General features: G+C 40.9%; 1 long non-coding RNA gene across 6 annotated transcripts in view; it reads left to right on the forward strand.

Moving 5' to 3' along the window:
- LOC110469733 (uncharacterized) overlaps positions 1 to 22,425 on the forward strand; it is a 96,272-nt gene that overhangs the window by 34,337 nt on the left and 39,510 nt on the right. For all 6 annotated transcript variants that reach the window (XR_014953381.1, XR_014953382.1, XR_014953383.1 and 3 more), the window contains one exon: positions 9,083 to 21,557. This is a non-coding gene — a long non-coding RNA (uncharacterized LOC110469733). The remainder of the gene's footprint in view (positions 1 to 9,082; positions 21,558 to 22,425) is intronic.

A 22,425-nucleotide genomic window follows, 5' to 3' on the forward strand; every position in this document is an offset into this window, starting at 1 on the left:
TGGATTGCTGGCAAAAACAAAGCCAGTGTAGGTCACCACCAGCTCCACCACAAGGATCAGCTCTCAGCCCCACACTCCCCTCCTGTACCATACATACCACAACCTGCACTGGTCCTCTCGTGCTGCTTCCCACACGCAGAGAGTCAGCTGCTGCAAACAACTCACTGTAAACTACCAGTGACTCGCTGTCTATCATATGTGCATGCCTTTATATCTTCTCCAGCTCTCTCCTCTCACCTGACTGACTTTAGAAAGTTTAAATTGTGTCCCACAAAAAATTCCCTGCTGTCCCTTGGCATTCAACTCAACTGTATTTGCTATCATTTGTCAGCATCTTTTCTGAAGCTCAACTCACACTGGACCAAGTATCCTTAGCACGCTCTCACCATTTACTGAATTTAAATTAATTTACAGATGATTCACTTGAATTAAAATCAGACCACAAACTCTAATCTAGATTTACTCAGAGACACTTTACCCAGATGGCACATGCATTCTGTGTAAAGGCATTTTACTGATCAATCTAAGCCATTTTAATTAAATACAAAATCTGACAAAGTACTTTTTGTATGCTGCTTTTCATGAGCAACTTTGCAGAAGGGCTATTGGCATCTGGAGTAACCAAAGGTTATACTACCCAATGATTCCTGTAATAAATGTATAAATGCTTGATTCTTTTGTTTTCTGTTTCCCTCTTCCCATTTTCACCCCAACAGCTATCTGTGGGAACCTTCTGTTCTGTTATCTCTTAATTTCATTTCCAGTGTTGAACGTGATGCACCCGAAGTTGCCCAAAATTTGCAGTTTTCCTAAGGCACTTTGCCCCTGAATCATATTCCAGTCCAGTGTCTTGGACACATGTAGAACCCTTTGAAGAGGTTGTGTCCAGAGTAGGTGCAAGGGTGATGGGCTTTGCCTCCTTGGTCACGTCCTTGCAGCGGCTGCCTTGGAGGCAGGCAGTGGAGGATGTGTGTGAGCAGGCTGTGACACACGTGCACTGATGTGCTGGTCTTGCGAGGGCACATGCTCTGGAGGGTGCTCCTCAGCTATAACAGCTAACATGCTTTCAGGCTCACCCCTGTACAGGAGACATGTTGTCTTTGAGAATATTTGAGCTTTGATCCTACCCTTGACAGACATTGTAGGCACAGTGTGTATGACCTCAGACTAGTTACTTACTATTTTTGGGCATCTGTCCTTTTTCTTTTCCACTTATCTGCAAGAATAGTCATTGAAGTACATGAAATGCTCAAAAACTGTACTTCAATAGTCTGAACTTCAAAAAATGCCTTGTGTGTTATTCCTTCCGTAAGTGAAAGCATTTGTTCTCTGTGGAGGCTGGGTAGCAGAAGGGTATTTGTGGACAGGATGGTAACATAATATTTTGTAGTCTTTCCTGTTTGTAAGAACTGGAATGGACATACATATGCTTGTTCAGAGTCAGAAGAACTTTGCACAAAATTTTCCCTGAATTAAAGAGTAATCAAAGACACAGAGAACACAGCAGGATGATTCCCTGGTAGCCGGTTTCATCAGGCTGTCTGTCTGCCTACCTCCTTCACTACCAGGCAAATGCACCAAGAGCAGGAAGTCTGTGCTGTGCAGACAGGCACCAGACTTGGTGAGTGCAGTTTCTTACTGACTTTGCTCCTTCACCAGAGTGGTACAGTGGGACCCATCAAAAGCAAATACTGTAGTGTAGATGCTGTTGTAAATGGCTGTGCCCAAGTGCGTGGCTCAGTACCATCACAGCCTCAGCCTAAGTTGCCTAAGCAGCAGCTAAGCTGGTGCTAAGTGTCCTGGAGGTAGGATTCTAGGTGCAATGTTTGTAGACAGCAATAATTTAGTAAAAAATTTTATAATCCATAGTTTAGTGTGTTCCCACACAATTCAGCATAATTGGTACTAATGGAAGACAGAGGGACATGAACTAAGGGTGTGAGGGGTTGTTGCACTGAATTCAGTAGCAGGTATCCACATGGTTTTGTAGAAATTACCAGTGGGGGTGTTGTTCTTGTATGTATGGATTGGTGCATAGCTAAACACAGAGCTTCTGCCAGAGCTATTGCTGTACTACTGCACAGGAAGAGTCTGGTAACACATCCACAGCAGACCCTCCCCTGGGTGGGGTGTTTCCACCTGATACATGCTTCACATCCAAATTGTACTTTCCAGACTGGTGAATGACGTCGAGCTTTGAAAATGGATTTTTTTTTTTTTTTAAATAAATCTTCTTTTTTTTCCCTTATTTGTGAATTTCTGCAAGAAAAGCAACTGCAGTCCCAGCTTTTTGGAATGCATCCAGCTATCAAAGTTCAATGATGTAGTGACAACTAAGTGACAGCTAAGTGCTTTAATTCAATAGAGTAATTCAGTAAGAAGGGAATGTATTGCAAAGTACTATTCAGTCCCACACATACATTAGACAGCAAGTGGACTGCACATTATTATTATTTCATTTCAAATTTCTGTCAGTTGTGCTGTGGGAAAAATTTCTTCATATAGAGTGTTTAATTCTGGAAGCAATAGTCAGCTCTTAGTACTGGAAGGAAGTAGCAGTGGACAAAACTACCTACAGACTGACAAACTTAGATCATCTCTAAATCCATCATCAGCTCCATTCTCCACCATGTTTCAGTTGCATATCTCAGACAACACCGATGGTGGCTTAACCGTAAATATGGAAATCAGTTTCTGCAAAGTTGAAGGAGCAGGGAGGAGCTACGTGGCAAGTGCTATGTGTGCCTGATGGTGTCTGGGAGGCTCGTTTCTGTGTCAGTGTGACACACCAGTCACGCTGTGTCCAACCCTATTTTCTGCTGCCCTCTGGACACCGGCTCTAAACCTGCCAAGGATTTTTACATACATCAGCAGATGCCTGTTCAGTTCCACCTTTAAAATCTGGTTTTCACTGTTAATTCTGGCCCACACTTTCCATATAACTGTAGATAAGCCAGGGAGTGGCAGGGTTCCCAGATGTAAAATTCAGTCAATAGCTGCTCAGTTCTCCACGAAGCAACATTCAGTGGCACTGTCTCCAGCCCATGGAGACACTGGCCTGAGGGTCATTGTATCTGTGAAGGGTACCACTAGATGAAACTTTTACATCAGTCCACATGCCTTCCTTTAGTTCTATTTTATTTAATTAATTAGGTCAGTTTTAATAACTGCCTGACTCTGCTTTGTAAATTGGTGCCTCAAAAGCAGTGAAAAGATGATGTTAAGTGCTTACAAGCAGGACACAAATGCTGTTACATAAGCTAATTTCTATGGGAAAAGAACAGCTCAAAACACAGCTGAATAAGAAGTAGAAAAAAAAAACTTATGGCCGGTCATAATGACCTTGACAGTCCCTTGTACATCCTTACCCTACAGGGACAGGGAGGCAAAGGGGCTGAACTGTGCAAGCCACAACATCTCTACTACAGGGTGTGCTGGCATGCCCCAGTGGATATCCAGCAAGGAGAGCATGGCTGTGCATGGTGTGGGAGTACAGCACTGCCTGACAAGACAGAGCTTCCTCCCAAACTGATGCCAGTCCTGTGGTGAAAGTGGGTTTTCTTCTGTGCTGAGTGGAAATGCTGGGCCAGCTTCACTCTCTCTTCCTTGATTTGGGAAAAACTGATGCCAGAGAATCATGGCACATGATTCAAGGTGAACCATTTTCACCTTGACCCAGTGCTCCATCCATCTGAACTCCTGAAATAGATGTGCTCTTAATTGATTCATACATTTTATACATGCTTGCTGTGCAGCTGGAAAACAAGCAATGGAGCTTTAGACTTTCAGGCTTTCTTTGGAGATTGATGCAGAACTTGGACAGATTCTCCAGAAATACAGTAGCCAGGATGATTGAATCTATCAAGCATAACAACATGAGGAGATATCATGGGGATATGATATGAACTTTCACAGTTCAGTGATGAGGACTGGCAGCAGAAGCCTCAAAATAAATGTTCAATTTGTTGAGATTGTGCCCTTTTTTGGGTCTCCTTCCAGGACTGAACATATATAGTAGAAAAAGTTAAGCAATTTCTGAAACTTTACAATGTCACAATGTATGAACTGACAGTAAAAGAAAGTGAAGGCTGGCTAATAGAAGACAAATTAAAACATTTGGAGAATTAATAGTGGATATAGGGGTACAAAAATTATTTCTCAAGAGATAATATGTCTAAATCAGCATAAAACAAGAACAAGCCTTTAGAATTTTGCCTGGTGGTGCAACCCCAGCTCAAGGGAGCATGAAGCACAACAGACCATCTCCATACCATGGTTTGTATGCTCTGCTAAGAACAGGTACAATAGCTCCAAGTTACACAACTCTGGAATAATCTTAGTGCTTACTGAGAGACATTTAGTATGAAGAATGAAGGGAAGCTCCTTAAAATAAAGGCCAGATGAGACACTTAGCCTAAATCTGCAAGAGCCTTTGAAATAATTGCTAACTCCTTAACCTTTCAAGAAAAAATTAGCTGAACTGTAAAAAATGAAGGATTAAAAACTGGGGAAGGGGGAGATATAGAAAACTAGTCAGAGGAAGACACCTTTAATTTGCAGCCTGCTCTCTTCATCAGAATTATTTTAGGATAATCAGGCAGATGTGGATGTTTCTTGGAAGGTAATGCTTGAATGGTGAAGGTAGAATATGATCGTTGGATAAAACATGCTTGCAAATTTGACAGGTTACATTATCTTTTATTGACATCCAAACAGAACTGCTAGACTCTGGAGGCTTTATTTTTGCATCAGCCAATTTTTTTTATGACATCTGCCATCTTTAGAAATTAAACAAACTTTTTATGGCTGAGTTTTAGCAGATTATCTCAAGCAGCCTTGACTGCTTCTTGGTAAATTGTGTGATATGTGATGTGTTTCTGACTTTAACCTGCTTTTTTTTTTTTTCCCCTTTCCTTCTTTTTCTCTAAAATAATTCAAAGTAATTTATGAAATTCACTCTGTGTTATAATCTAACTTTGATCTGGGGAGACAATACCAAGGCGAAATAGAAAAAGATGGATTATAGTTCCTACATTAATAGACTTGCAGGAAAAAAAACCCTCGTACACTTTATGAAATGAAAAAGATAAGAGCATGAATTAATAATACTTTAACTGCAGTGGCACAAAATCCTTGAACAGTAATGCTCCAAAACTACTCATATTGATTTAAAATCTATATTTAAGACAGTTAGGTTTAGAAGTCCCTCTTCAGCCACATCAGATATAGATTTTCAATTTACAGGATTATTTTAAATTGTGGTCTTTAATTCAGAAAATATCATATAAAGCTTTCCACATTTAAAAGTAAATTCCTTTCTTTTGCTCTCTCAAATTATGCTAGTTAAAGTTTAACAGTCATCACTGATAAATGCTTCTGTATGACCATGTTAACACAGAACTGCTGCATGACCCACAGAGGCCTTGTCCCAAGCTGCATGCTTATAGACTTTGGCATCTGGAATGAGGGAAAACTCCCTGTGGATGCAAATCAGAAAAAGATGAAGCTAATGGAGCACCTAAGATCACTGAGGGCCAAATTCTGCCTGAGGTCACGTACACCTATTGAGTACCACAAGGGTTTGTGTTCATGAAAGGGCAGAGTTTGTCAAAATTGGTTTACTGCTAATAAATAGAGATTGATCTACTTAAAAATAAAGTTAGCCAGTTCTTTGCTTTATATTGAAGTAGCAGCATAAGAAAATTTATTATTGCTTTCTTGACTTCCAAAACAGCTCTCGAGGACTTTGCTGGAAGCATGTACTGTTCATTCAAAGGAAAATTATTACAGCCTGTAGCTACATTAATGTGCTGATATATAATTAGAACAGTGTCACTTAAACAGCAAATTAATTCCCAGTGGTTAGGTAAATTGTAACACATACATCTGTTTTTCTATAAAATGACCAAAATTTTTAGTGTGCCCTGGCAAAAATGTCCTCTCCAAAACAAAGGGTGAATTGGTGTGGAAGAGATGTGAAACTCAAAAATTGTTACAAAGCATGGAGGCTGAGAAAAAAAAATTATTCTAACAGTGGCAAGAAATTTCTCCCTTAACTAATGATAGTAATGGGCAGAGAAGACAGTATCCAGATCCAAAGAAAAGTGCTAGTTTACATTTAACGGCTTGAAGATGAGGAAAAATCACCCTGGCTTGAGTTCAAATTCTTATTCTGTGGCTTCAGTATTCTTGTAATGTGTTTTTGAAACTAGAAAATAATTCTCACTTTGGGTCCAGCCACACCACCAAATTTTGTATGTGGGCATGGTGGTGGAAGTCAGAATTCCTCTCAGAACTCCAGTTTAGGGGTTTGATTTGATGACCAGGTATGGAATAGCATCTCCTTATCCTGGAGAAAGAACCCCTTGGATGTCTCTGAGGTCATATGAGCACATTATGTTCTTGCCCCTTATGGAAGCCACAGAAGTAATGACTGTCTGGCTAATGATATCTGCCAGCGATGGCTCTTGAATGACTGACTCACTGTGATGATTACTCTGGCCAGCTTAGCTGAGAGGCCAGATTTCAATGATCATTCACTGCAGCTTCCAGCTTCCTCTCACACTGGGGAAGAGGGGAGTGAAACACCAGGCAAGAGGTGATTTGCAAATCTCTGCCTCCATTCCATCAGTATTCATCATGACTCACAAGTTTATAGCCGTGGAGTGAAAGATGATTGCACTGTCAGACTGGGGAAATGAATCTTGGGGAATGAGCAGGTTTCCCATTTATCCATAAATCAACTTATCCTTGTTGGTGGTATAAAAGAGGTAAAAGGATGCTCTGTGTACAGCAGGTTGCTTGCTAATACATCCTGCTTCCTGTCTGAGGTGTCACACAGAGCAAACAATGAGACCCTTTCACAGAACCTTGTGGGCTCAGACTGACTTCTCTCAGGAATACCTTCAGTGAACAAAAACAAGGAGACACAAAAGGAGGATGTGCAGAATAATTAAGCAGAATCTTCTCTGACTCAGAAGATTTTCATGCTTTTTCCACAGGGCATCAGCAAATCTTTAAGGATGCAGTTTCAGCTATAACCTTGAATTTCCTTGCTGTAGAAATGGGATAGCGTGAATAAGTTAGTTTTATCTGAACATACTTTTTCTGTAAAAAGCAGATTAATTCTGGGTCCCAAGTTTCTAGTACTCCGTGTTTTGATTTCCTTTTAGTGCCTTATAGGCACAGTTTAGAGAATTGGTAAGACAGATGGAGCTTGGTTAACATGACTTTTTTTCACACTGAATGTAAAAGTGGTTGGGTATTTTTTTTTACTATGCAGCCGAGATATGAAAGGCAGGTGGCTGGAAATAACTAATTTCTAGATAAACTATATCATTTGTAGCAAAAATCTTAGAATACGTGCATGAAAAGATCTGGGGATTCTTCAAGTTACAGTCTAATAGCTAAAAACTGTTGTTGCACTCATCATTAGGCAACCTAAAGAGCCATGTTACTGTCAAAAACACTGATGGCACTCCTTTTGATGCCCTCTTAGGGAAAGACCTTTTAATTCATAGCTTTGTCCTTTGCCTAATCTAAGGTCTGACCAGTTGAACTGTACTTTATTCCATGCAAGCTAAATCTAGAAATGAACAAACTGATAGCTGTGACTTTTATATTTTTATTTGAAGTAGATAAGAAAAGCTTAAAAAATTAAAATATTTTGAACAGGAGTTTGACATTTGAGAGCAAACAGCTTATGTAATTTGCTTAATTCTGTTGATGTGACTACTTATCAACAGAGTGCCTGAACAGGCATTCAGTCGGTCATCTTCATAAAAATAGCAGCCAAGTACACTTCATTTCCTCACCCGCTTCTTCGCTTCTTCGAGCTTGTTTGGAGAAGCAAAAGTACCAATTAAAGGAGCAACAGCATAAAAGTAATATGTGGAGAGTCAGAGACAAAAAAGCAATAAATCTGCCAAAGATTTTTTGAACTGAGATAGCAATAATGTTATCTTGTGCACCTGGCTTCAAAGTGGTGATCTTTATTAGAATACATTTCAATACATTGTGCTGGATTGACACACACACACACACACACACACACACACATATATATATATATATATATATATATATATATATATATATAGAGAGAGAGAGAGAGAGAGAGAGAGAGAGAGAGAGAGAGATTCATAAGTATATGAAGGGATTTTCAAGCTCTGCTTTTCAAACCATTTCAGTTGGGAGCAAAATGTAAGTCCACAGGGAAAAGTACACATAGAAGTAAATACTGTGCTCATAAGAAATTCAACAACAGCTCTGAATATTTCGTTAGCATTAATTTATGACTTGAGTTGAGCAAACAGTAAAAAAACATGCTGTCCTGTGAATATCTGCTTGTATTCACAAGTGAATTTGAATTTAACTCTTTGAACCATTTCAAGGGGCTGTTTTCTGTGGATATTTGGTACAGAGCTTTATTAGCAGAAACTGCTTTCAGCAATGCTGACCCTTTAAATTCATAAGTTTGAATGTTCACTAAAAGTGGTTTCTTGAGCTGCATAGCCACAGTGTCAGTTAGTTAATTAGACAACTAACCTCATCAGGAATAAGGCTTACATGGCTTATATAATTTAGAAATGCAGTGTGATTTACAAATGTTCATAACTCCTTATGAGTGATCTGCGGACCTGGAATTATTAATTATGAAGGCATTCATAAATAATTCTGCATAACAAATTTGGAAGTGTTGTGATCTGTGTAAGGGCAATTTGCAAACAAGAAGCAAAAGACAGCATTTGTTTCTACATGATTAGTTGCTAATTATTTGCTTAGCTTTATCTACTATTGAAAGAACAGGTGCTGGCAAAGTTGCCAAAGAAACACTTTCAGCCATCAAGATCTGGAGAACTTATTGCAAACTCAGTAGGGCTGGTTCCATGTGCTGTGAGCTGGTGTGTCTTTGTTGAGGTCAACTAAATGGCAGCTGTAGATTCCAGGTCGGAACTTGGCTTTTCTGCCCCTGGTTGGCAGCTACTTGGGTGCTTTTTCCATTTGCTGTGTTAACAGTCCCAACAGCACACAGTGTTATCTGTGCACCTGATTTCCATTCTTCTCCACTTTTCTTTCGCAGATTGACGCATAGGTTGAATTTAAAAGTGCAGGAAAAGAGCTTTGGCTGCAAAAGGAACCTGCACACCCGAGGGTTTGCTCTAAACTATTGTGAGACCTCCGGCTACAACACAGGACATGGGAGCTTTTCTGAACCCTCGTGTCTTGTGTTGCAGCCAGAGGGGCACATCTTTTCAGCAGTCTGAGATAAGGAGAAGAAACCAACATGAAAGAGATGTAAAGAGAATGTGAGAGACGGGTACAGGCGTGGGACTTCACTGAACATCTAAAGAAGCAGACACAGGAATGTTATCCTTGGCATTAACCTTTGAAGCTTTCTCCTAGATCCAGAGGAGATGTCAGATTTCTGGCTGATCTTGAATGCAGATTGAAAGTTCTGAATCAGGTAGTAAAAGTTACTGTATACTTGCAATGCCACTGGCATTTCTATTTTTTGGGGTTTTTTTCTGCAAATTTCACTAGGATCACTGAATTAAACACTAAACAGTTTGCAATTATCTCATGATCTGTCCTTTTGTAACTCCTTTGTTTTGCATCTGTACTTCAGCTGTTGTAGGTATGAGCTTTCCATAGAAATAGAGCTAGAATAAATATTCTCACATGTTTTAAGCAGAGAGCATGGCTATGATTAGCACTGAACTTTTTGTTTCACACTGGGACAAATTTTTCACTTTTTTGAGCAGCTGACTTCAGAGTGTCCCTCATCTTGGGTAGGAGCTGCAACACAATTTCTTTGTTTTGGCTTAACTTTGCCACTTGTTTAAAACATTACATGCGTTTTTGTCCCATACAATGAAGTGTACTCAACTGAAATCTTCCTTTTTAATGCTGCATTATATTGGACACACTGGGATATAATGTTTTAAATATATGGATTAAAAAAGTATTGAAATATTGAAATACTCAGAAAAGGATTATGGATTTGTATTTTGAGTTATTAAAATAATATAATAAGGGTGATTAAAAATATTCATGTTCCAGTTCTTCCATTTTGACGTCTTCTAGGAAGCTGCAAAGACAAGTCCCAACATTTAGATTTTGGTGTAAAAGCTGAATAATTTAGAATATGTTTCCAGACTGACTCTGATCACTCAGACTTTGCCCCATTCTCTATTGACTGATTTCAGGGGCAAGACACACAAAATAAAGCTCTGATCAAGGAGATAAGAATAGCAGGAGCTAAACCTTGGGTCATCACAAGACAGAGTTTTGAAGACTGCCTTACCAGGCAAATACTCTATTTTTGTATTCCATTTTGGATTACTATTTCCCAGGGTGAAAATAAAGGTACTTTTAAGAAATGTAAATAAATATTCTCACCTTCACTTCTCTAATCAGGTTCAGTGTTTCCTGCACACTTTGTGCAGTTGTTATATAAATGAGAGACAGTGCTTTCATTAAGAAAGTAGCCTCCTGAGTCACTGGCTGACGTTTCAATGCCATTTATACTTTTCTGTTTGATCCCCCGATTTTTGGTGCAAGTCAGCAGAATGAATTAGCAAAATAATCCACAGAAGACCAATAGTCCAATGCCATCTATTATCCAACTCATTCCCACTGCATTGAAAAGTCCAGTGGTTGCATCTCTGTGGATATGTGTCTCTGTCTCCAGCACTTCTTTCAATCCTGAAGGATAAAACCTGATAATATTGAAAAATGTTGCTAGAGGCGTTCCATCTTTTAGTATTCTCAAATACAAGTCATTTTTGTATGTCTTCTGATGGGAAAAGGGGTGAGAAAAACTTTCCTGTCCCAGTGGAAGGCCTTGGACGTGTCAACACTGCAGAAGAGAACAGGAACTCATGCACTGGGATAGAAGAACAGAACTCTGGGCGTAAATTTCTGCAATTGCAAAGTTTACTACAGCCTAAGCACTTTACCTAGTGTTTTTTTCCGTTTCTAAAATATCCCATATGGGCTTGCAAAAATTCCGAGAGCTTCTTAAAATACTCAAAATGAAGGATGTACTTCAGGGTTTTTTCAGTGATCTTTATTCAAATACTTTGCTTCTTATTGCATGGATTACATTTTGCACTTGAATTACAAAGCAAATGATTTGACAGAAAAATATGCCTGTACTGTGAGAGAAGTGTAGTTTTTTGCTCTGGAATCTGCCAGCAAGACTGTACCAGTTGAGTAGAGTTTCACAAATAGTTAGCCATCAGACTGGAGCCAAACCCCTAGTTTAAAGAAAAAACCCAGCAGTTAAGTATAGTTTAATTTTTTTCCCCCAGGTACTATTGTTATTATAAACTGTAATTAGTGGGTTTAACTCAGCAATATTTCATTTCTCTTACTGGAGAAAAAGCTTCCTAGCTGAGCATCTTTGTTAGAGATGTCAGTATCTGCATTCAGAAAAGGAAAAGAGCTGTGATCGAAAATGGGTAATTTCTTGGCAGTTTACATGCACACCCTGCCAATCAAGAAAGCTGAGGCCTCCTAATGATATTAAAATAACAGAAAAAGAAATTTTGCCTAACATTCAGGTGTTTTTCAGAGAACCTATTTGCTCAAGTGAGAAGTTTTATTTGTTGGCGGTGGCTGAATGCTTGATTACAGTAGCTGTGCTAAATATCACTGCTGGCGCTTGAGATATATTTAGATTCAGCTCCCTCTGTCTTAGAAAAACCAGCAATTAAAATGCAGCACTGTAACATAACGTAACTGATAATAGGTATAAAGCTGAGGAAGCTTTGAGATGTTGCCAAATCTGCTATGGAAACCATGGAGAAAGAATGAAAATGGTGGAAGCTATTTCCTCCTGTACTAGTCAGAGCCCATACTGAGTGAAACTTACAGCAGTGCAGGGATTTTCCAGGGAATCTGAAGGAGTTAGGTGCCTTTGACAGCAATAATCACTACAGCATTAATCTTACTCTCTCCTCTCCTCTCCTCTCCTCTCCTCTCCTCTCCTCTCCTCTCCTCTCCTCTCCTCTCCTCTCCTCTCCTCTCCTCCTCTCCAGCACAGTACATCTTGAAGGACAAAGTGGGAAGGCACTATCTCCTTGGCACATGCTGTTTGACTTTGCTGGCAAAAACTTAATTTCCAACATACATGGAAAAGGCCTCGCTCTTACGGGCTCTGAAATTCCCAGAAGTTGCATTTACTGTGAAAAAGAGATGTAATAAAGAGCCATCCTTTTCTTCATTTGAGCTCTACTTATGCTTTGAAAGTCCCATGCAGTTCACTGAAAGAGTTCTTCCATCTGTCTTCAAAACATGGAAATTAGTGATTGTCAGAGCTCCATACTGACAGGATCAGGAACTGACTTAGCCTGTTTATCCATAAAACAGTGGCACTGTATAAGTTAATTTAGCCAGTGACTTTTCTGGAAAGCAAAGGAGCCTGTTTATTATATTTGCAGGCTGAATCAGTCTGTGATCACTATATAGAGCATGAGAACAAAAGTAAAAATTCACTCAAACCACAAAAAAAAATTATCTGTCATTTACAATGCCATTCTTTAAAGCTTCTTTCAGTATTTTTAAATTGAATTATCATATGTATGGTCTACATGTCTTTGATGCACTGAGTATTTAATTGACAAAAACCTCATTTTCAACTGAAAAAGGCAGCTTTGCTGGAAACATAATAATCCATGCATCATTAGCCTTCATTATAGTCAAAAAGGAACAGTAAAAATGTCACCTTCTAGCTCAGGTCAGCTTCCTGAGTTGTTCACAGGTGGTGTTTGTTCACTTTACTGACTAAAATAAATCTTATTTCTCTCGGCTGCAAGAACAACGCAGCTAATGGAGATTGAGGTGGGCTTCAGGCTGCATCGCATATATTCAGCAGAGATTAATTTAGTACTTTAATGAAGAATGTTTATCAGTAGTCATGATTCAGGGGAAACATCCATTAAGAGCCTTGAGTGAACTTGCAGTAGTCAGAAAAGAGATTGTCCCTGTAAATTAAGCCTCACCAAAGAGGCATGGCAGTCATGTGGTGCTCCTTGAATGGGGCCAGGCTAGGCAAGGCAGGCCACTTGTGGGTACATGCCTCTTCCCTGCAGGCAAAAGAAGGGAGCAAAGCAAGATCTGCCAGAGCAATCCTGTAAATCTGACAGCAGGTTGACACAGAATCCCAGTGGGAGTGATGGGGTGAGTGATTGGTGCCTGTGGCAGCAGGAAAATGAGGAGGGATTTTTTCACTTTTCACACTGGCCTGCAAAGCCAGCTAGCTGTGAAAAGATATTCTTCAAAGCTGTCTACCTTTCTAAAGGCAGAGTGGCTCTCCTGGCAGTACAAGCCATGTCCTGAACCCTCATGCATCCTGCTCCTGGCACAGTGACACTGTGGCAGCACTGCCAATCTTCATGCACTTGGTACCAGGCTGTGCCAATTGCTGGGTGCTCTCAATGAGAGAACAGGATCCTGTGTGGCTCCACTGCACTTTTGATGCTTTTCTCCCTTGATTCTGCTCTCCAAAGAGAAAGAAACTGCTGGTGGAGCCAGCAGTGGAGGAGAGAAGTGAGATTTTCTATACAATGCCATTGCTATGTTGTCCTCACCATCACTGTGCTGTGAAGAGCTCTGACCTGTATGGACCCAGAGAGGATCTGTAGGTTATGTGATGTAGCTGGAGCAGGACAGAATCAGGCTGGGATTAGGGTATCTCATTAGGACACCATGTGAAGTGGGCAAAGGCCACCAATATCAGTCATCCTGCTCTAACAGGGCTGGGAGGGAAGAAGAAAGAGTCAGGGGCTGAGGGAGGGAGAGCAGAAGAGGAGGAGATCCAGAACCACATCCTGCAGGACTGCATTGCCTCCTCTTCCAGGAGATTTTGCAGTGTGTGCTTGTACTGACCTACTATTTCAACTTTATGGGTGTTTGGAATGCCATTGGCCCTCAACATTTGGCACAGAAATGCAAAGCCACACTCTGCTTTATTTACAGAAAGGTTGGGACTATTTTGAATTTTGAAGCCATGGCAATCAAAAAAGGTTTGAAATGGAGAGTGGTACAGAAAAGGAGACAAAAACAGAGCATGTGTGGGTGTGTGCAGGTGTACTTTCTAGATCATGGTCTGAGCAGAGAAGAGGTGCAAATGTTTGGCAGACGATGTCAGACACGTTTCCCTTGTGTTCCTCCAGAGCAACTCCATCAAATTCTGCTGAGCCACCTGGCTTCCTTGTAAAGTAATAGGTCATGAAACTTTGCTCACTGTCTTTGCTGCAGGAGTAATTTCAGTTTTGCAGAAGAGTTGCAAACCTGCAAGCTGAATCTGAATGTCATTCACAAAAGCTGTTCTCTTTACCTCTCCCTTCTGTGTGGGTGTATCACACCAGGTTACGCAGGCAGTGCTACAGTTCAGTGTTTACTGTTTGAATTTGATAATCAACATTGCAAAAGGCAAACACATTTCCTTCTACTCTGCTAGCAGGGGAAAAGCAAGGAGTAGAAGAGGCACTGAGATGAAAGACATAACTACAGGTGGAACACATCCACCAGCTGATGAACAAACAATACCCAGAATAATGAGAAAATACTTTCAACACTGGCAGGGCAGGCCAGGACAGGCTGGCCTATTCCCAGACATGGTGTGCAGTTACAACTGTGGCTGTCCTAAAGAAGCACCAAATCCAGCTGGCAGAAGGTTCCAAACTTTCCATGGTGTCATCCTCCCCGGAATGCCTCCATTGTGTGTACTGGGGCAGTGCTAGGCGGGGAGCTGCAGGGCTCCTGTGGCAGCTGTCCAGCATGCTGGAATTGAGGTGAGTTTCCATCAGGGACTGACTCAGTGCAGCGCACTGACCTGGTGGCATTGTCCTCCCTTCTCACCCCCTGCTGGCAGAAGCCCCTGTGTGCTGGGCACTGCAGCTTAGTCACTGCAACCTGCATCCCTCATCCTCTGCAGGATAGGGGAGAAGGGACGAGAAATTGGTATCACCACCTAAACCACTGCTCCAGAGGGCTGCACTTGTGTGTGGGTGTCTGTGCCCTCTGTGAGGAGTGGAAATCACACTGAGGCTGGGGAGGTTGAGTGGAACTATCTGCCTTCAAAAGGTTAATGGGAACTTTAAAGGCTGGGCATCTCTGCCTGGCTGTCTTCAAAGTTTTTTACTTATGGATTATCCTTCCTCCTCCAAAAGAATGTTTGTTCAAGCAAGAAAATTAACATTAATGGGGCCACTGTTAATCTAATGTTTTTATTTTCTTAATTTTGCCAGTGTTATAAAAAGAAATACAAAATTATCCTTTCCCTGGCCTCGTATGGTCTCTGTCCATAGCAGAAGCCAGTGTTGAGGAAGCATCTGGGGCACTGCAGGTGTTTTGCTCTTTCTTCAGCAGTGGACTCCAATATAACCAAGTTAATTGGCCAAAACCTTTTAATAGCAGTGCACAGGCTAGGTGATATAGTAAGGGCTGAATATAGTAAGGGCTAAGAAAGTCCTTGCAAACTATTTAAAGGGAGAGTCAATAATTCTTATGTGCTGCCCTCTTCTCTGCCATGGAACCATCCACAAGTACTATAAGAAGAGCTGAATCACTGCATTATAAATAGACTCACCACGTATTTTTTCTCTCTGAAAATAATTTTGAATCGAACATGCCTACTCTATTCACTTTGAATTACTGCTCCTAAGAAAAGAGAAGATGATGACATTTTCTAACTCTTTCTACTTTCCCCATTAGTAGTCTGACTGTTAAAAGCCTTGACTGTTAGCCTTTGGGATGCAAACCTGCTTCCATTTAAGTCAATGTAAGTTTTATCATTGACTTAATTGGAAGTGAGATTGAGCCATTGGGCATGTGAGTGGCTTTATATAGAACTTTGAAAAAATAATAAAGGAGACTGAGGCAAAATGTAGTGCCAGTTTCTTCATCACAGCGATAACCCAGCTTTGCCCAGCCTGCCAAGAGTCATGCTAAGAGGAAAGCCTAGCCTCAAAGGAAGTGCTCATAATATTATAGCCTAATTAGTTTATGGGAGAAAAATGCTGAAGGGGAGAGCTGCTCCCGTTGTTAAATATTTCAGCATTACAACGCTGACTAATGTTGTCTGCTCAACACTAAGTTAGCCAGAGTCCTTGCCCTGTTCCATTGCTTCCTGCCTACGGTTCTGTGCTCCCTCCTCAAGCCTTGGTTTTAGTTTAATGACAGTCATGCTGGGTAACTTTGAAAGTACAGAAAACATTGTTTTTCTGTGTATCTAATTTGCCCATTATTAATATTATCTCCGATCTTTTAAGTAGGTGATTATTAAGCAAAGAAATAGCAATGAAGCAAGGAAAGAATGTGATAGGGAGATTTACTGTGTGGGAGGCAGAGATAAAATTAGATTTCTTTAAGCTATGTAGTACAGTTATTAGGAAGTTAGGCTAATTTTTCAAGAAGCAGTCACTTAAATAACCTCATCTTATTATTCATGGTGAGGTATTTACTACAAAAATTCCTTCCCCCAGGTCATCATTTTTTCCAGCAGCAGAAGCTGGGAACTCAACAATTGTTTGCAGACCAGAATAATGCAATGACATGTTACAGTAATGTGAATGGTAGATTATTAAAGGACATGATTTAAAACCACTCTGCTGGTGCTAGTGGAATTTGTTTGTTTGGCCTCTTTTAGCATTTTTACTGGCTCTCTCCAAGTTTTCCATTTACAGTCTCAGTGGAGACAGCAGTAAATTTTACCCATCTCAATTTGTTCTTAGTGCTGTTTCATATTATCTGCTGACTTTTCTAAAGGTGCCCCAGTATCAATCTCACTGACTGTTAATAGCACCCAGTATCTCCACCACCACAGAACTCCCAAGTGTATTTTCCCTTAATTAGTTTCTTTTTTCCCCCATCTCTATTCTGTTGCTCCCACATAGACTGTGTATGAATTAATCAGACTTCTAGGCTAAACTATGGGCTTCTAGGAGCACATGCAGCTCTTAACACAGAATACATTTTCCAAGCCCTGAAGTGGGAGGGAGTCTCAAATCATTTGTGGGTTTGGCAGTCCTGCACAGCTTGGCAAAATATTTCCACTTACACTTCTTTCAACAAAGTGACTCCAGGTCTGCTCCTGTTTTGTTTTGCTTTATGAGATTGTTTACAGGACTATCTCAGCATGTACTTCTTTGCTCCAGCTTGCTGGCATACCACCCTGAGCCACATGGGTTTATGCAGACCTCTCCTCTTGATCTTTCCAGTTAGCCATGAGAGCACTGCATAAACCCCTGTGGTTCTTTACTGCAAAGTCAACCTCTCAAAATTCAGGGGAGAACTCTAGCTCTTCTAAAAGTAAGGATAATGCTGGAAGGAGGCAGGTTGTAGTTTTTATACCAGAATACACAATAAAGGGATCAAGGGGAGAAAAACATGCTTTTGTCATGCTTTCATTATTTGCAGTCTTAACTAAATCTCTTGCTGCTGGTGATTTGCCAGTAAAATAGGTCCTTCTTGTTTTAGAGGACACTTGAATCATTGACCTCTGCTATGTTGTTGGCTGAATGAGACCTTAAATACCAAAGGCTCCGGTTTAGAAAAAGAGTCAGCACACCATGCAGAGCTCTGCTACTTGTGTTAGGCTGTTCTATACACTTGATTTAATTTGAGGGCAGAGGTACTGAAATGGAAATCATCTTAAGTCCCTCATAAATGGCTAAGACTGGAGATCCTCCTTAGAGTTGCAAATCCATGTCTGCCCAAGACCTCTCAAGGTGAGGCTGTGAAGAGACACTTTCACTTCTACAGTTATTGGCTGCTGATCTCCTGTGTCAGGGTGCATGTAGCTGTTCCTCTAGGACAAATTTGGAGAGGTTAGGACTACCACAAATTTCATTTTTTCAAAAGAAATGTTTTCTTGTTTAAAAATTAGGTAAATATGAGCATGACAGTGAGAGAAAGGTGTCCTTAATACATGGATTCATTTCTAGTACGTGAAAGGGAAAATCCTAACCCAATCCTGAGGTTACCTCCAAAGCAGCAGCATATGAGGAAAATCAGATTTGAAAGCAACCATTTTGATTCATGTAAATCAGTATAAAAATTCCTCAAGAAGCTTTGAAGTAAGCTGTAAAAGGTTAATAATATAACTGGTTTGGCTGGAGCGGGAGATGGTGCATTTTTGAAAATTCTGAAGAAAGGATGAAAATAGGGTTATTACAAGATGTTTCTGTCTCTCAGACTTCAGCAACTGCAGTGATTAAGCAGCTCCAAGGAATGTATTTTCAAGGCAGGTGCAAACTGGCATAATGCTAACAGAGACAGTGTACTAGTGATGTACAAACAGCTCTTCCCGCCTCTGCTGCTAGCTCATACTGCTCTAGGTTCATGTTTTCCTCCCCACCCCCCCACCCCCACCTCACCTTGTGTTTCTCTTTATCTTGTTTCTTTTTCTTCAAAAAAGGCCAATGCACATTCTTTTTACTAGCATTGATAGAGAAGGGAACAAAGGCTGAATCTGCTTGACAAATTTGCATGCCAAATTCATAAGACTGTCAGGCTTCTCTCATTCCCAGAAGTATTTGCTCTTAAAAACACTTGTAACAGAAGTGACATTGTAAACAAGACAAGTGTCCCTAATGAGCAACTGAAGCTTTTCAGAATTAAGTTTTTAGGAATGTACGTCAGCATTCAGTCAATTATTTTCTTAACCTGATTATGGCATTGCACTCCTTGTAACAATAAACATTACATTTGTCTTTTATAGGAAAAGAAAAATGGAGATAAGGAATGTGCAGACAGTCTGGAAGACTGTAACTGGGCCATGGATTCAAGGCAGGATGCCTTGAAAACCCTCTTTCATATCTGTTTTTCTCTTTTGGTGACCGTGTCCAGTTCTTTCAGGTTTCTTTTGCTGCAGTATGTATGGCTGTAGGACAGCAGTGCAAACTCATCACGTCAGAACAAGAGTCTCCCCAGTCTCCAGTGTTCACATGCATCCCTGCCCTGGGAAGCATGTTGCACTGTCACCAACAATATTGGCATGCAAGAGGGGCACAGGCCTGTTGTCACTGGGTTTCCTCACTGCATGCAGGTGACACGGGTTGTGTTGGCACACAGAGTTTCCATGGAGCTTTGCAACGTGACCACCCTGCCAGAGGTGACACAAGCTAATGGGTGTGAACTCTCCTTTTTTTTCTGAGAGGAAAGCAGGACCTTAAAATGGATCAGGAACAAAATGTATTGTATTACCACAGTATCCCAGAGCCCTTGGCTCCTTGGGGCCTCCCAGCTGCAGGGCAGGGTGGCTGTGCTTTTCCTACAGTCAGTCTCAGCCCCAAGAGCCTTGGGAGCACACCAAAAGCTTGGTGCAGCACACAGATTGGTGTTCTGTGAGGATTCATTTCTGCTCAATTTCTCCTCCTTTTTCCAACTCCCATGGTCCCACAGGTGCTGTGGAATTCATTCCCTGACCCACATTTTCCTTGGGGTTTCTACACAACTTCCAAGGTCAGACATTGAAAACTTTGGGCTTAACTGTTCTGCCTTTTTCTGAACCCTTCAGTGAAATGCAATTAGCACATATTTACCTGGCTGAGAGGCACGTTGTAAGGCCTAATGAATGGCCTCACAGTACCTGGTGTGCTGTTAAAGCCTAAAAGAGCCTGATAAGGAGATGAGCTTTACTTAATTAAGTTAACCTTCAGATTAATCGAGCTGTGTGTTAAAAAAAAGAAACCTGAGAGCCCACAACTCCTGCAGGTACTGTAGTCTTCTTTCTGGGGCTGCCCTCATTAGAGTGAGCCAAACACAGTGTCTGTCAGAGGGTATGTACATTGCTGGAGTGCACGCTGATCCTCCCTGCTTATTTATGCTTTACAAAGTGTAAATTTCTGAAATAAATTGTTGATCTACTCTGCATGCAGCGAAATTTTGCCCAAGGCTGGACTGGTGATTTTTTTTTCCTGTGTGTCTACTTGCTCCTTTGGATGATGCCCACATGCTGCTATTTCAGTTCCTAACCAAGCAATTATCTAGCTACATGTATATGCAGCAAGCACACGGGCACAGGTGCCTCCCTGGTGACTTCAAGGAAACTCAGGTGTCTCTTTCATTGCTTTTATTGCATTGACCTTTTGTACATTATCCTTTAATTCTTCTTCTTTAGTGATTTATGGCTATAAAGGTATATCCTTTTAAAGCCCTCTCTCCTCTCTTGGCAGATTGCAATTATTTTTCTTTTTTCTTTTTTTAATTTTATTTTTTAATGACTAATTACCTAGGGGCTTTGTGAATAGGCTGTTGGTTTTAGTGCCTCACTGTAGGGTCTCTTCCCGCTGAAGTGTAAAAGACAGAGAGGTCACAATAGCAGTGCTCAGCACAATTTCCCCCCTCTTCCACTGGAAATCTGTCACCCACCTCTTCAGCTCTTGATGTGAAAAAAGGACAAAAGAAGCAATATGTGGGAGAATCTCTGTGGTGTGTTGTCTGGCAGTCTGACATGCTAATGTTTCTTTTGCTGGAAAACAGCTGAAAAGGGAAAGGGCTTGCTGACTGGCTTCTCTTGCCATCCGTGGTCAAGCAGAAGAAGATGCTGAGTGGGAAACCAGAGCTGGTACAGCCAGGAAGCCATGCAGAAGCAGCCATAAATCCCCTGTCGATGTGCAGGTGAAACTCAGTCAGCAGAATGTTCTCAGATGCTGGATACAAGCCTAAGTGGAAGAAGACAGAGGACAAACAGTGTTACCCAGAGGAGCTCTGGCAGAGGGGAGGAGAAGCCAGAGGATAACCAGTGTCACTGAGTGGAGCTGGAGCAGAGGGGAAGGGAGCCCTCAGCAATGGTGGGGTGTGATGGAGAGCGCCAAAGGGCCTCAACACAAGCCCAAGAGAACTCCTGAACAGGGGACTGTACCAACAACAGCCTCTGCCAAATCTCTGCTACTTCTGCCTGATGGAAAATCTTTCCTACTGAGTACCGTTGTCTCTTGGAGGGGGTTATTTTGTCTTCCTGGCATGAAAATGAACAGAGCCAGCATGACTTTAGACCTTGTGTCATCAGGACCTGCTTCACATTCTAGTGGAGTCTTAACTGTGTAAACTTGTATGGTAGTCAATAGTTTAAATGTAGTTGCACACAGTAGGCAAAAATTATTGGTTTGGCTTTTTTCTTGGTAAAAAGTAGAATTCTAATGAATAATGAAGGCTTGTTTGAGAGTTGATGTGAGCATCTGTGGCTTTGGGTGATCTATTAAATGTCAGAAAATATTCAGTGTTGTATAAAGTAAAGTAGAAAAGTGAATGGTTTACTTTTAACAGAAAGATCTGTAGTCTAATCTAGCATAGGACTAATTTATAATATAAATGCATTTATTTCTTAATGAATTTAAAGATGATGTCTTCCTGTTCATACTCATCATGCTAATAAAATATGTTTCGGGAGACAGAACACCTGTAAGCATGGAAGTAGACTGAAGACATGTTGTATTTGTTGCTTTTAATCATGTCAGCTTGGAGGAAGAATCCGCAGAAAGAGATCTAACAGGAATATTTACAGCCACACAGATGACAATACAAACCCATGGGCTTTGACTCAGGCAAGTGTGATATCCAGGAAAATCACTTTTTCTTACTGGAGAAGAAAAAAAATGCATTAAAAAGTGTAATTTAATCCATGTCATAGTTATAGAAAGGTGTTTTTTATATGGAGAACCACTGATGTATTCCCTTACAGACAGTATACATCACTGTAAGCCACCCTGCCTGTTTTATTTTGTGTATCTCTCTATACAGATACCTCCTATTCTAATTTAATTCCAAGAAACTGAAGTTCCATGAAGGGATTTGTTACGGGTGTGATGATTTCAGACTTTATAAGTGAGCCACGGTGATTTTAAAAGATGATATAAACTCTCAAATACATCAAATGTCTCATTGGATGAAAGATTAGGATGAGCTTGATTTTATATGGATTATCTTTAAATGCTGAAATTAATTTTCATATTGTCTAAAGGGGCGCAGAGATCTGGGTTTGCCTTTGTGAATCGGAAGGCTGAGGCTGACTCTCACATGGTGTCTGAATGGGAAACTGGATTTTTTTGACTTTGGATAGAGCCCGCATTTCTCTAAGATATACGCCTTCGTCCATTTGGAAACTTTTCCCAGACACAGTTTGAAGACTTCTACCATTTGTCAGGAGTTTCTGAGTGCTAAACAAAGATTGCCAGGGGGGCAGCACTGTACCTTGTAGTGTTTCACAGGTGGGGTGTGGGTCTCTGTCTTGGCCTTTTGCTGCATGTGTGCCTAGGCAGCAGCGAGCCCCAGCGTAACCTCTGCTTGGAAACTCTCCTGAAGCCACAATAGCTGGCACTGGACCCACTTCCCACTGCCTCTTCAAATCTGTGGATGGCTGAGAATGCCTGCATGGGACCTAGCCATGCTTCCCACAAAAAGACAAAACATCAG

The sequence above is a fragment of the Lonchura striata genome, chromosome 2 (genome assembly GCF_050655825.1).
Source record: "Lonchura striata isolate lonStrDom1 chromosome 2, ASM5065582v1, whole genome shotgun sequence".
Taxonomy (NCBI): Eukaryota; Metazoa; Chordata; class Aves; order Passeriformes; family Estrildidae; genus Lonchura; species Lonchura striata.